Source organism: Eumetopias jubatus, unplaced genomic scaffold (assembly GCF_037043125.1).
Source record: "Eumetopias jubatus isolate StellerSeaLion01/CBP00866 unplaced genomic scaffold, mEumJub1_p1.0 scaffold_2, whole genome shotgun sequence".
Taxonomy (NCBI): Eukaryota; Metazoa; Chordata; class Mammalia; order Carnivora; family Otariidae; genus Eumetopias; species Eumetopias jubatus.
The window spans coordinates 39,362,901-39,375,967 of NW_028274808.1; positions in this window are offsets into that span (position 1 = coordinate 39,362,901).

The following is a 13,067-nucleotide window of genomic DNA, read 5'->3' on the forward strand; positions in this document are numbered from 1 at the left end:
GGAGACAATGATAGTGCTTTTACCAAGTGAAGATAGGGAATATATAGAAGTTTCTTGTGCTGTTATAACTTTTCTATAAGTTTGAAGCTTTTTTTTAATTATAGAAAAAAATATTTGTAAATCAATTTCTTGTTAATCAGATTCTTTTTTGTGTTTGTCATACCAATCATTGTCAAAACTGAAGAACAGGCAAGGTGTCCAAAGGGGTCTTGGATAACATTATGCTTCTTTCTTCTCTACTTCATCCCACAGCATTCAATATTCTGTTCTCCAACAAAATCTACTGCTAAGAAGCTAATACACACTTCCACAAAGGAATAAAATGACCCATAACCATTAAAATGTTACCTCTCACAGGGCATTTGTTTTGCCTTTTAACAGAGCCTTAAACTGGAGAGATATGAAGATTTCAGACATTACAGAGTGGTGGTAATTTTTAGGGATAAGAGGCTTTATGGCCTCTTAAGGCCTCATATCATACAAGCAATTAGCTAACCTCTACCTATTCATTTGGCTACCATTTCCAGTTCTGCCTTCCTCCAGCATCTTAGTTTAGCAATCAGAATGTCACCTTTTCCCCATCAAAATTGTTAAATGCATTGGAACGCCTAAAAAAAAAATTATATCTGTCAAAACAGGGCACAGTCAACTCTGCTTTATTTCGCATCTCTGTGAGGTAGCAAGATAGATGATAACAGCTAATGATCTTTTGAGTACTGTTTTACAAATGAATAAAAGTGAACAATGTGAGTCTCCTAGTCCTGCACCTTTGCAATATTGAGAAATGTGAAGATTGGGTGGGAAGAAATATCTCCAGGGGCAAACAGGAGAGGTACGAAGGCAGGTATATAAAAAAGCAATTTCTGACAAACATACTGTTTATTAATGCTTTTTTTTTTTTTTTAGACTTAGGACTGTTAAAAAAATAACACAGATACAAGTAATGACTGACTGAGTTTCTTTTCTCTGGTGTCAACCTTTTCCTTTAACTACTAGAGTACCATGCAAATACTAGGTGTTTAACAAATATTTATGATTAGATCAGGTCGAATCCAGTGCTGTGCTATACCAGGAAGGAGTCAGGCCTAGGGAATAACAGTTTTGAAAGTTTTTTCTATTTTTCTAGTGCAACAGAGAGCAACAGTGATTCTACCGCTCTTGCAGCTCTTTCTAGAAGTCCAGTGTACTTTGTGAAAGTGATTAAATCCCAACAATGTATCATATTTTATTTTATTTATTTTTTTAGTGGCTTAAAATGACAAACATGATCCCACAGTTGAAGGATTCAAGAGTAGTGTAGTTGGGTGGCTCCAGGTCTCTCATGACGTTGCAGTGAGTTTGGGGCTGTATTCAGCTGAGGCAGCAGAAGCCGCTCCCAAGATGGCTCCCTCACAAGGCTGTTGGCAGAAGACCTTAGTGCTTTGCTGTGTGGGCTGTATTAATACCCTCCAAAAAGCAAAAAGGAGGATGGATTTTTTTTCTCCACAATCTTCCAGAACACAATATACCACATGTATTTCAGGCATTACAATTTCTTAAAAATACGTAATTATTTTTCAAGGGGCTCCTGGGTAGCTCAGTCAGTTGGGCATCTGACTCTTGATTTGGGCTCAGGTGACCTCAGGGGTCCTAGGATTGAGCTCTGTGTTGGGCTCCCCACTCAGCAGAGCATCTGCTTCTCTCCCTCTCCCTTTGCCCCTTCCCCTGCTCGCACGCTCTCTCGCTCTCTCAAATAAATAAATAAATCTTTAAAACATGTTTTTAACAATTAAATCTCCATTAATTACACCAATGAAAGTGGTTACATGGAAAATCCAAAAAAGCAAACAATCCACAAATGTTAACTTTGTTTATTTGTTATACATTTGCCTTTCCAAATTGGTTTTGCTACGCCGGCATTTTAATTGGTTTGCAATTTTGTAAACTCATTACACCTAATGATAATGACCAGCAAGTGCACAGCTATCTGAATTCCGAAGGGAAGGCAGCTGGCCTGGGACTGGGACAAGGTTATAGCTAATCTGCGAATTTGCCAGTTGGTATTCAGACAACTGTGAGGGGACCAATTCTGTTTTTTGAAAGCATAGACCTGGCATAGAAGATCGTTTTTACAAATTAATTTCTTCCCTTGTCATGTTCAGATCCAGCGAGTTACCACAGCAGCACATCTTGAATTTACTTAAGTCACCATCTTCCACAATCTCTAGTTCTTAAGCAAGACTGAACATGTGGTTACTGTCTTGTATATCAGCAAAATATCCAATCAACAGAATATTGTTGATTGGAAATCAATTATGAGGGAGGAAACATGTCAACAGTCCAGAACACAGGAGGGGATGCTGGCCTGGCTCATTGCAGACAAACGTTAAGCACCCTTTTTGGGCTGTCAGCACTCTTACCAACAAATCTTTTTGGGAAAGCAGTTGTTCCCTTTCTTCCTTGAGACTTTGGATCATCGGAGTTCAGCTTCTCTTTTCATCTTCAACACCTGTGAGGTTTTTTGCAGCAGACTGGAGATTGGATTTTAGAAACACCAGTTCCAAGGACAGGTTTTCATTTATCTACAAATTATAAATGAATAAAAGTGGTTAGAAACTTATTTACTCACAATTTGCTTATTTACTTGCATTCTAACCTCACTTAAAAGTTCTGGGTGTTTTTGGCTACTTAGGTGCCTTGCTAAATGGCCTGTGGCCCATTGCCATGGTGAAAGAGAATTAACAATAATTACTTCTGTTAATACTTGTAAAACATACCCTTTCTTTGTTTATTAAAAACAGGACCCTGGCAAATTTCATCTGCTTTAAAAGGATTAAACGATTTTTAGAAACACTAGTCCGTAGTTAGAGCTGTGGAGAAATTTCAGCTGAATGTGTTAACCAACATATGACAAATGCAGACACTGTTCCGTTGGCCGGCAGCTCTGACTGAGCTTGACATTGGCTTTTTCAAGCTGAGTGTAAATTTAGCTTGAAACAATTCTGAATGGAGTGAAGTCACTTTGTGGTCCAAATCATCTTTTTTCCTTTTGAACTCTATTATAACTAGTCATTTTGGGCCAATGAAAAGGATCTAGTTCATCCTTCTCCCAAGAAGTTACAATAAAATTTGAATTTGATTTAGTTTGTATAAAGTCCCACTTCTTACAAAGGCAACTCTACATTTTTGTATGTACAACTTTAAAAGCACCAATATAGATTTAAAAATGAACTAGGTAACAGTTTAGTTAATAGAAGACAGAATTTGAAATCTGAGTTCCAGCCTCATTTTGCTCAGGGCTGTATTATTTGAATTTGAGCATATCATTAACTTTAATAGGCCCCAATTTGTTCATTTCTTAAATGGGAATAAGACTGCCTTTATCCCAAAGGATGGTCATATTCTTAATGATATGATACCTGAGCCCCTTGGAGAGAAATGTAATGATCCTTGGCAATGTTGTTGTTGTCGTTCAATATTCTTTTACTGTGTAACTACTTTATATATTTAAAAGTTTGAAGATCAAAATCAGACAAGAATGGAATCACTAATGCCTCCAGGCCACTAGAGTAAGTATTCCTTTTTTTTTTTTTTTGAAAATTTTATTTATTTATTAGAGAGAGAGAGAGAGAGTGCGCGTGTGTGGGTGAGCAGGGGGAAGGCGCAAAGGGAGAGGGGGAGAGAATCTTGAGCAGACTCCATGCTGAACCTGACGGAGGGGCTGATCTCAGGGCCCTGAGATCAACGATCTGAGCAGAAGTCAAGAGCCAGAGGCTCAACAGATGGAGCCACACAGGCGCCCCATAATGTATGTATTCTTTAACTTTCTGTGCGATACCAGGAAGGCAGTTAGCCAATGAAAACTTATAAAGTACATGAATCAAGTAATATAGACCATATTGTCATCTCTGAACACACAGCTAGGTCATCACTCACTTTGACTATATCAAGAACCTTCAGTCTTCTGTGTCATCCTTGAGGTAATGATATCTCTATTTTTGTTCAGGGGCGCCTGGGTGGCTTAGTCATTAAGCATCTGCCTTTGGCTCAGGTCATGATCCCAGGGTCCTGGGATCAACCCCCACATCGGGCTCCCTGCTCAGCGGGAAGCCTGCTTCTCCCTCTCCCACTCCCCCTGCTTGTGTTCCCTCTCTCGCTGTGTCTTTCTCTCTGTCAAATAAATAAGATCTTTAAAAAAAAAAAAATCTCCATTTTTTCAGAAAGAAATATGGGTGCAGAGAAATTAAGAGCAGCCCAATGTCAAAAACCAGAATTTTGTTCTCTCTTGAGATCCTTTCCACTCTATGCTTCTGTGATCCTCATAATAGAAACAAACTAGTTTGGAGGTTCAAGCATTGTTTCCAGATATTACTGATGGGGAATAATTAACATGCCTAATTTATTAGCCTTAGTCAAATCTGTTTGAGATAAAAGTCAAACAGATGACAGCAAGTAAGTTTTTCTTACAATATTTTTAAAGTATCACTCCCAAACACTCAAGTATAGAGAATTCTTTTCATTTTCTTTGTATTCATTTGACTACTCCATAGTTTATAAATCACACGTCTGTTTTGTACATTTTGTACCAGACAAGTCTGGGCATGCAAAGATTGTAGTGAGTTTACAAAAGCCACTTAACGTATTTGGTTGTCATTTAAATTATGACTTTGAAAACACAGAAGACAAGCCTTTTTACAGTGATAGGCAGGTTTACATAAGTTGCTGCACAAACTAAATTCAAAATAACTTCAGTTCATATTGAAAAAGTTATTCTTTCATTGCCACTCTGCCCTCACAGTCTGATATTTAAAAAAAAATATCCATGGTAGTGATTAAGTCTGAAAGGAAGTTTTCAGTACCTCTTCTGCTGTGTATCCTTTCTGTGAGTCACAGCAACTGCAGCCACCACAGCTTTCTATCGATGACTGGATGAAGTCTACCTTTTCCCTCAAAACACTTACCCTGACACGTAAGTTAAGGAAAGAAAGCCAAGAGACATAGTCTTGGGAGCACAGATAGGACTTGGGGTTCGTTCATTTGCTTCACCCAGTGTATCTCTTTTATTGCTCTATGTTCTGTTGAGTGACTCAAGCATATTCAAGTTAAAAAAAAAAAAAGACTCCTGCAGTTCGGGTGCCCACAGAAACCCGGAAGCCAGGTGGCGTACAGTGTAGAGTGGGCATGCGTTGGAAGGGCTAGCGCGGTGAACTGCGGCCAGTGATACACCCAGCTCTCCTTACCGGCAGCGCCCTGTGCCCCCACCTCTAAGATGGAGAGAACAACGCCCATCTCAGAGAACCTTTTTCGGGGTTAAGTGAAATTCCCAATGTTAACTGCCCGGCGTGGTGTCTGACAGAATATGGATTCCATAAGAGTTGTTGCTGTATACTTGCTTTCAGCCAGGCTGTATAATTTAGCCACATACAAGGATAAATCAAGAAAAAAGACCATTCTCAGGAGTGAAATATTTGTATCACATGATTTTAAAAATAATAAAGTTTCTTGTTTTCAACAGCATACAGTAACAGAACTACATGCATAAAATAACAGGCAAAACTGTTTTAATGAACAAATAAGAACCACTTAGAATTATCATAGCAGGATATACTGGAAAGGAGTGTTAGATCTATTTGATTTCAATTCTAGCTCTGTCTCTTGAGCAAATTTCTTTATCTTTGATTTTGGCTTCTTCATCTGTTAAAATAACACATTGCAGGGTGTAGTGAGGATAATATATTGAAACTGTATAAGTGTCTGGCTACCTAGGATAATATATTAAAACTATATTCATGTCTGTCTATCTACCTGGCTATCATCTATCTATAGAGAGCACACAATAAACCATACAGAGTCATGAGTATTCCAATATTACCGTAAATTTTTTACTACAAGTAAGATTTAAAGATTATTTTAAACATGAAAAATTAGTCTGATACATGTAAACAGTCTCTTTGAAATTATTTACACTACTGCTTACCTAATCATTTTGTCATTTATATGATTAAAAGTTAACCTCAAGGGGATTGTGATTGTGATGGGGAACAGGGGACGACTTCCGGGGTGAATGGCAAAGTTCTATTTCTTGGCCTGGGTGGTTAATTATAAGGATGTGTCTGTCTTGTAATTACTCATTGAGCTATATATTTGTTTTGTTTGGATTTTGGTGCCTGTGTTCTATTATACAATATAAAAATTTTTAATAAAAAATTCACTCAACCCAGTTACTGTATGAACCACTACAAAGGTGAAATCATAGAAGACTGACTTAGGGAGGTTTTATTATATTTTTAAAACACCTTAAATAGAATTAACATATAAGTAAATGAGTGATCTTGAGTCCTACCTTTTTACTGGGTCCTTCTACCAATGCACCAAATTGCTATCTGAGTTTTCCATTTTCATGTAAAAATTTTGGATGCCAACAACTATAAATATAAAGTGGAATTAATATCATCTTAGACAGCAACAAAGTTTACATGGCCATACACATAATCAACATGGTTAATTCAAAAAGATGAATCTAACCATAATGAGGCCTCATGATTTCAGTCACAGTAAGCATGGTAGTACCCACTTAGGAATAAAAAGTGTAGACAGTTAAAAAGAGATCAGTGGGTGACAAGTTGAATATGAGTCCACTTTTGTGTGGTTATTAAAAGAACAAAAAGATGCCTTAGCTATAATAAGTATGTATTGAACAAGTTACTATTATCTCCAGTAAAAAATGTGAAAATTGCAATTATTCTATTGCTATGTAGAAAACATACGGATAGGTACCTTTGGGATATTTTGGTTATAAACAAGAGAAACTTACTCAAGCTTTCTCTTGGTCAGGGCACCTGGATAGCTCAGTCATGTGGGTCTCTGACTCTTGGTTTCCGCTCAGTTCATCATCTGAGATGGTGGTGAGATTGAGGCCCACATTGTGCTCCACACACAATGTGGAGTCTGCTTGAGATTCTCTCCCTTTCCCTCTACCCCTTCCCCCACTCTCTCTCTCTCTCTCTCTCTCTCAAATAAATAAATAAATAAAATCTTAAAAAAAAATAGCTTTCAGGACGCCTGGGAGGCCCAGTCAGTTAAGGGTCTGCCTTCGGCTCAGGTCATGATCCCAGGGTCCTGGGATCAACTCCTGCATCAAGTTCCTTACTCAGCGGGGAGCCTGCTTCTCCCTCAGTCTGCTGTTCCCCCTGCTTGTGCCTTCTCTCTCTCTCTTTTTCTTTCTCTCTCTGGCAAATAAATAAATAAAATCTTTTTTTTTAAAAAACAGCTTTCTCTTGGTAAAGGAATGTACAGGTGTCTTATGACATCCAAAACTTCATGAGGGATCAGAAGCAGAAAACTTGTCAAGAACTAATGAAAGCCTGGTCTCTCTCCCTTGCCCCCATGGACTCTTGCTCTCTTCTCTCTGCAGATCATCTCCCACTCCTTGTTGATCTGCATTCATGCCCCTGAATGGCTGCCCTATGCTTCCAGATCTCTTGTGGCCGGCATCTGATGCTAAAGGACTCATTCTGTCTGAGCCCCAATTTCAAATAACTGTGGACCAAAGAGACCATGGAAGGCATTGTAGAAGTGAGAGGCAATGACTTTACTAGAACTCAACACAATGACATGGCCACTAACATGGGTCACTCATGCATTCCACCAACACTGAACTACCATGAGTCAGACCACTAGGGATTCAAGAATGAATAATGCCCAGTTCCTGTCCTGGAAGAGGTCAGACTTCAGAAAACAAGACAGAACATCTAAAGAAATTCTTTAAAAGAGGGTAAGATGAAAGAAATATGAAAAAGTCTTTCAGGTTCCGAGAGGAGGTGATGACTAATTTCACAGAAGAAATTATAGTAGAACAATCTTGAAGAATGAGTATTACAACTTCCAAAGTAGAAACAAGCAAAAAATATATTAATTAACTTATATCAAAATTGAGTATTTCTCTTCGATGAAAGACATTATGGATAAAGTCTTGACAGATCCAAGAGAAGACTTTTGCAATATCTAAAACTGACAAGGATCTAAGGCAAATCAGTATGAAAAAATGATGGGGAAACATTGTGAATAAGCAATCACCAGGGGAGAAAAAACAAAGGTATCAAGTATTATTCATCCACAATCATTTTGCACCAGTTAGACCAGCAAAATCAGCAAGCTGGAGAGTTGCGGGGAGTGGGCCAGGGCTGTGGGACTATAGGCTCCAGGACAGAGGCATCCATCCTGGAGAGCATTCTCACAGTGCTTACCAAAGCCTGCAATAATACTCTGCATCCGCTGCAGGAGGAGGGGGACAAAGTAGAGAGACCAGCTTGGAAGGGTTTTCTGTGTCATGAATTTGGTTTTGATTCTAAAGATAATGGAGGATCAAGAGAAGATTCTAAGAAGGCCTCTGACAATGCCAGGACAAAACCGATGGCAGCATGGAGTTAAAAACAGAGTGGGGGGGGGCGCCTGGGTGGCTCAGTCGTTGAGTGTTTGCCTTCGGCTCAGGTCATGAACTCAGGGTCCTGGGATCGAGCCCCGCATCAGGCTCCCTGCTTCTCCCTCTCCCACTCCCCCTGCTTGTGTTCCCTCTCTCGCTGTCTCTCTCTCTGTCAAAAAATAAATAAAAAACCTTAACAAAAAAAAAAACAATAGAGTGGTGGGGGGAAGTGGCAGCTTAGCAAATGAGCTAAGGGGCATGTATGTATAAAATAACATACAGTGAGTAAAGCAGAATGCAAAATAGTATGCAGACACAAGCAACTACTGTATAAGAATGACAGAGTACATTTAATAAAGATCAGAAATGACTCTGGAATTAAATATATCATATTTAACATTCGCGGTCTTTCGTCCCATGCAGCAGCTTCTATATGATTTTTTTTTTATTGTACAGAATATTGTTCAGAACTCTGGAGTCTAAATATTAAAAGAATTCACAAAAAAAAGATAGGTGCCTGGTTGGCCATGAGAGTTGTGAGTTTGAGCCCCACATTGGGTATAGAGATGACTTAATAAAATCTTAAAAAAAAAGGAAAATGTACATTGAAATTGAAGAATAGAGTCATTATCCTTTGTTCCTGTCTAGAAGGTAAAGTCTTGGCAGCATTTGGTGGCTCAGACAGTTCTCTTTTGTAGGACCATTATGAAAATTTAGAGCCTAATTATACATAAATTATTCTTCAAAGAATGCAACTACTCTGAGTTTATGGGAATATGGATGATTTTTCAAAATTTGTTTTATATTTTTTCTGGTTTCTACAATGAGTTTGTACCCCCATAATTCACCATTTTTCCAACTACATTCTGAGTTTTAATTTTGATGAATTTAGGATTTGCTTCGGGTAGAGGTGCAATGGAATTGTAAACCTTAAAGTTGAAACTGATTTCTGCTGTGAAACTAATAGTTTGGCCCAACTGGTAGACGGCGTCGTGCCGCCTTAGCCGGGAGGTGGGGGAGCAGAGTGGCCTGGCCCTGAGAAGTAGGACAGCCAGGCCAGGCTGCGGCCACTTCTTTGCAGTGACAGAATCGATGGAAAACTTGTCATCTTAAAGGCATGAAGCTCACGGGTCCAACGAAGTGGATGGCCCATAAGTGTTTGTTAGCTTCTCTTTCGTATGTGCAGAGATTTAATTACCTCTATTCTTAGAAACTGTTCATCTTGGCTTCTGTAACCTGAATATTAATTAGCACCCTTTTTTCTTTCCTGTATATCTACCCATCTCAGGGCAATGCCAATGCTGAGAATACACAAAGCCCTTTTTCTTGTTTGCTCCTAGTTTCCTAATGCTGTTTTCTCCCTCTGCCTCTCCCCCTGTTCTTTCTCAGCCCCCGTCTATTGCGTCTCCTTTTGTACCCCGTGTCCTAAGGCTTAATGGCTTGTTTTCTCATTAATCCACGGGAAGATGGCATTGAGGCCCAGACACAATCTAGACAAACAGAGTCTCTGGTTGGAATGTCCGTGTGGTCTTCTCCAACTAGACTTCCCAGAGATTAGGTTGGAGGATTTACGCTCAATTGGCAGGGATGTATTCTAAAGCCAAAGAACCATGTTAACATTATATTACTTGCTAGAATGCTTTTTCTTTTTTAAGATACTGAAGATGCTAGCTCTTTATTTTATTGAAAATATCATCCAACTATTAGAAATGGTATTGAGCTGTGCCAGGGATTATGGTGTGTGCCATGTTCCATTAGGCTACTGGTCTTAACTTAAGTGCCTTTAAAGAATTGCTTCATATTTTGCAGCCATTATGACACAATTTAATATATTAAAGTAATAAATGAGTAATAAATAATTAATACAGCTGCATTCTACTTAATGCAATAGGTGAGCTCCAGAAAAGTAGCATGTAACAAAGTTATGAATAGAAAAAATAGAACTTTATTAAATGAGTAGGCTATGTGAAGAAATTCTATTGTTAATTGCTTAATAATTAAGGAATCCTCTTGTAAATAAGATGGCAGCCTTATGAAGTGGGGAAAAAATGGAATTTGGAGTAAGAAGAATGAAGTTTCAATTCTGATTCTGCAAAGTGTGAGCTGTATTATATCAAAACACTCAGCTGCACTTTCCACTGCAAAACAGGACTTATTTCACAATGTTATTGCACTTTGCAAATTATAAAGTACTATACAGGTGTGAGCTGTTGCTGTGATTACATGCAGTCTTTCTTCTTTTTTTTTTTTTTAAAGAGAGAGAGAGAGAGAGCAAAGGGGGTGGAGGGGCAGGAGAAGGAGCAGAGGGAGAGAGAAACCCAAGCAGACTCTGCACTGAGCGCAGAGTCCAACACAGGGTTCCATCTCACAGCCTGAGATCAGGACCTGAGCCGAAACTAAGAGTCCAACATTTAATGCTTAACCAACTGCACCACCCAGGCGCCCCTACCTGCAGAGCCTTTTAATATGCATGCTCTTATGTGATCCTTCTGCCATCTGTGGCTGAGACAGAGCTGATTTTATTATACTTTTCTTTCATTTTTTAAGTAGGCTCTACTTGCAAGGTGAGGTTCAAACTCACCACCTCAAGATCAAGAGTTGCACGCTCTACTGATGGAGCCGGCCATGCACCCCAACACTTTTCTATATAGATGAGGAAACTAAAGGTCAGAAAAGTCTAGTGATGGAGCCCAGGTAACATTACCAAATGTGGCAGAGACAAAACTAAAATCTAAATTCTCCAACTCCTAAACTGGTACATTTTCTACTATACCTCAGACTTTGAGAGTGGGGAAGATGAGATGAAAACTTAAACATTAATATGCTTTTTCTCATTACAGCAGAAAGTGAAAGAAGATGGGAAACAGTTTTAGTTAAACTTCTGGTTGAGTCTCTTATAAGCTGCATGAGCTTGGATAGAATACTTGACTGCATTCAGTCCCCATTTAGTCAACTATAAAATATAGATAATAATATCTAATTTGTAGGGTGGCTAGGATTAAATAAAATGATATGTAACTTATACATGGTACATAATGAGCATTCATAAAAGAAAATATTAGTTCCAAATTCAAGTCTACATATGTGTGGGAGAAAAAAAAACCAACTACATCTAATGCCATTTGGGGACAGTCGGTAGTTCTGCTTGCCCTGATCCTTTAGGGGGTTGTGTTGGGGACTGGCAGAAGAAAAACATTCTCTTTCATCTTCCATGAATTTCCTCAACTCCTGTCATTCCAGCCATCAAAGTTGCCTGCAATTCAGAACATTCTTCCCATTTCTTCCTGAGAAGAAATAATGAAGTTATATCTTGATTACTAAAGGAAATAGAAAATTTTCAGTCTCAGATGGCAGACTGAGTACATAAATGTATACACTCTGCATTAAAATGCTAATAAATAATATTTTTTAAACCCCAACAATAAAGAAAATAGGAGAGTGTGCCATCAACAAACAATGGAGTTTGGGACACCTGGGTGGCTCAGTCAGTTAAGCGTCTGCCTTCGGCTCAGGTCATGATCCCAGGGTCCTGGGATGGGGCCCCGCATCGGGCTCCCTGCTCAGCAGAGATTCGGCTTCTCCTTCAGCCTGCCGCTCCCCCTGCTTGTGCCTTCTCTCTCTCTCTCTTTCTCTCTCTGTGAAAAATAAATAAGTAAAATCTTTAAATAAAACAAACAATGGAGTTCAACAAATTTCTGCAAACAAAAAATGCACAGAAGTGTCTCATGATGAAGTAGGCCCTAGGAAACCTAGATTATCAAGAGGGACTGTACTGCAGACATTGAGAGCGAGTGGAAACCAACATAATAGTGCCTGAAAAGTCTTGGGACTTCCATGGCAGGCATGAAGTGGGGCTGAACATAGGGGATCTGCTGAAGCTTAAAGATTAAAGATATATTAAAATCAATCTTCCCCCATCTGCCTCCTCCACTTCCCTACGTGTCTTGTAGCCAGCTGCTTAGCCCCCAAACAAAGAAAAAACAACTCTTCTGAAGACATCAAAAGAACTCTCCAGGAAGAACTACAGGAATTAGAGCAGTATTGGTGATCCAGGTAAAACGTGCCTCCTTCAGCATTCTATGGAATTGTGCCTCCTCCCAGCCTACCTGCCTGGTCAAAAGTGACATGTGTTCAGATGAAAACCCCACCACTGTACCCTGCACTCCCAAGCAGACTTTGAATTTCCTCATTTTCAAATATAAACAGATACCCACAGTTTATCAGATGTTTGAGTCAAGCCTGCAAAATGGAAGGGAAAGAACAAGTAAACAAAGAGAAAAACTGTCCCCAGAAGAGACAGAACTAATTCATGAAAACGAAGATAGCATTTTAAATAATACAATTAGTACCACCACAGAGATATAAGTAATATGTCCATGAAACAGGATAGAATGCCGTGAAAAAGAAACAGTAAGAGAATTAGAAACAGCACTTGCAAAAAAACTAAAAAGAAAAATATTGCTGAAATTACAAATTCAATAGAAGGGTAGGAAGATAAAAATCAAAGAAATCTCTCAGAAAGTAAACCAAAATGACACACATACAGAAAACTGAACCAAAAAACAAGAGACAGGGAGGCTTAATCTGGGAGGTCCAACACACAACTAATAAGAATTCCAGAACAAAGAAAACAGAATGGATGAATTTATCTGAAAAAATAATGTAA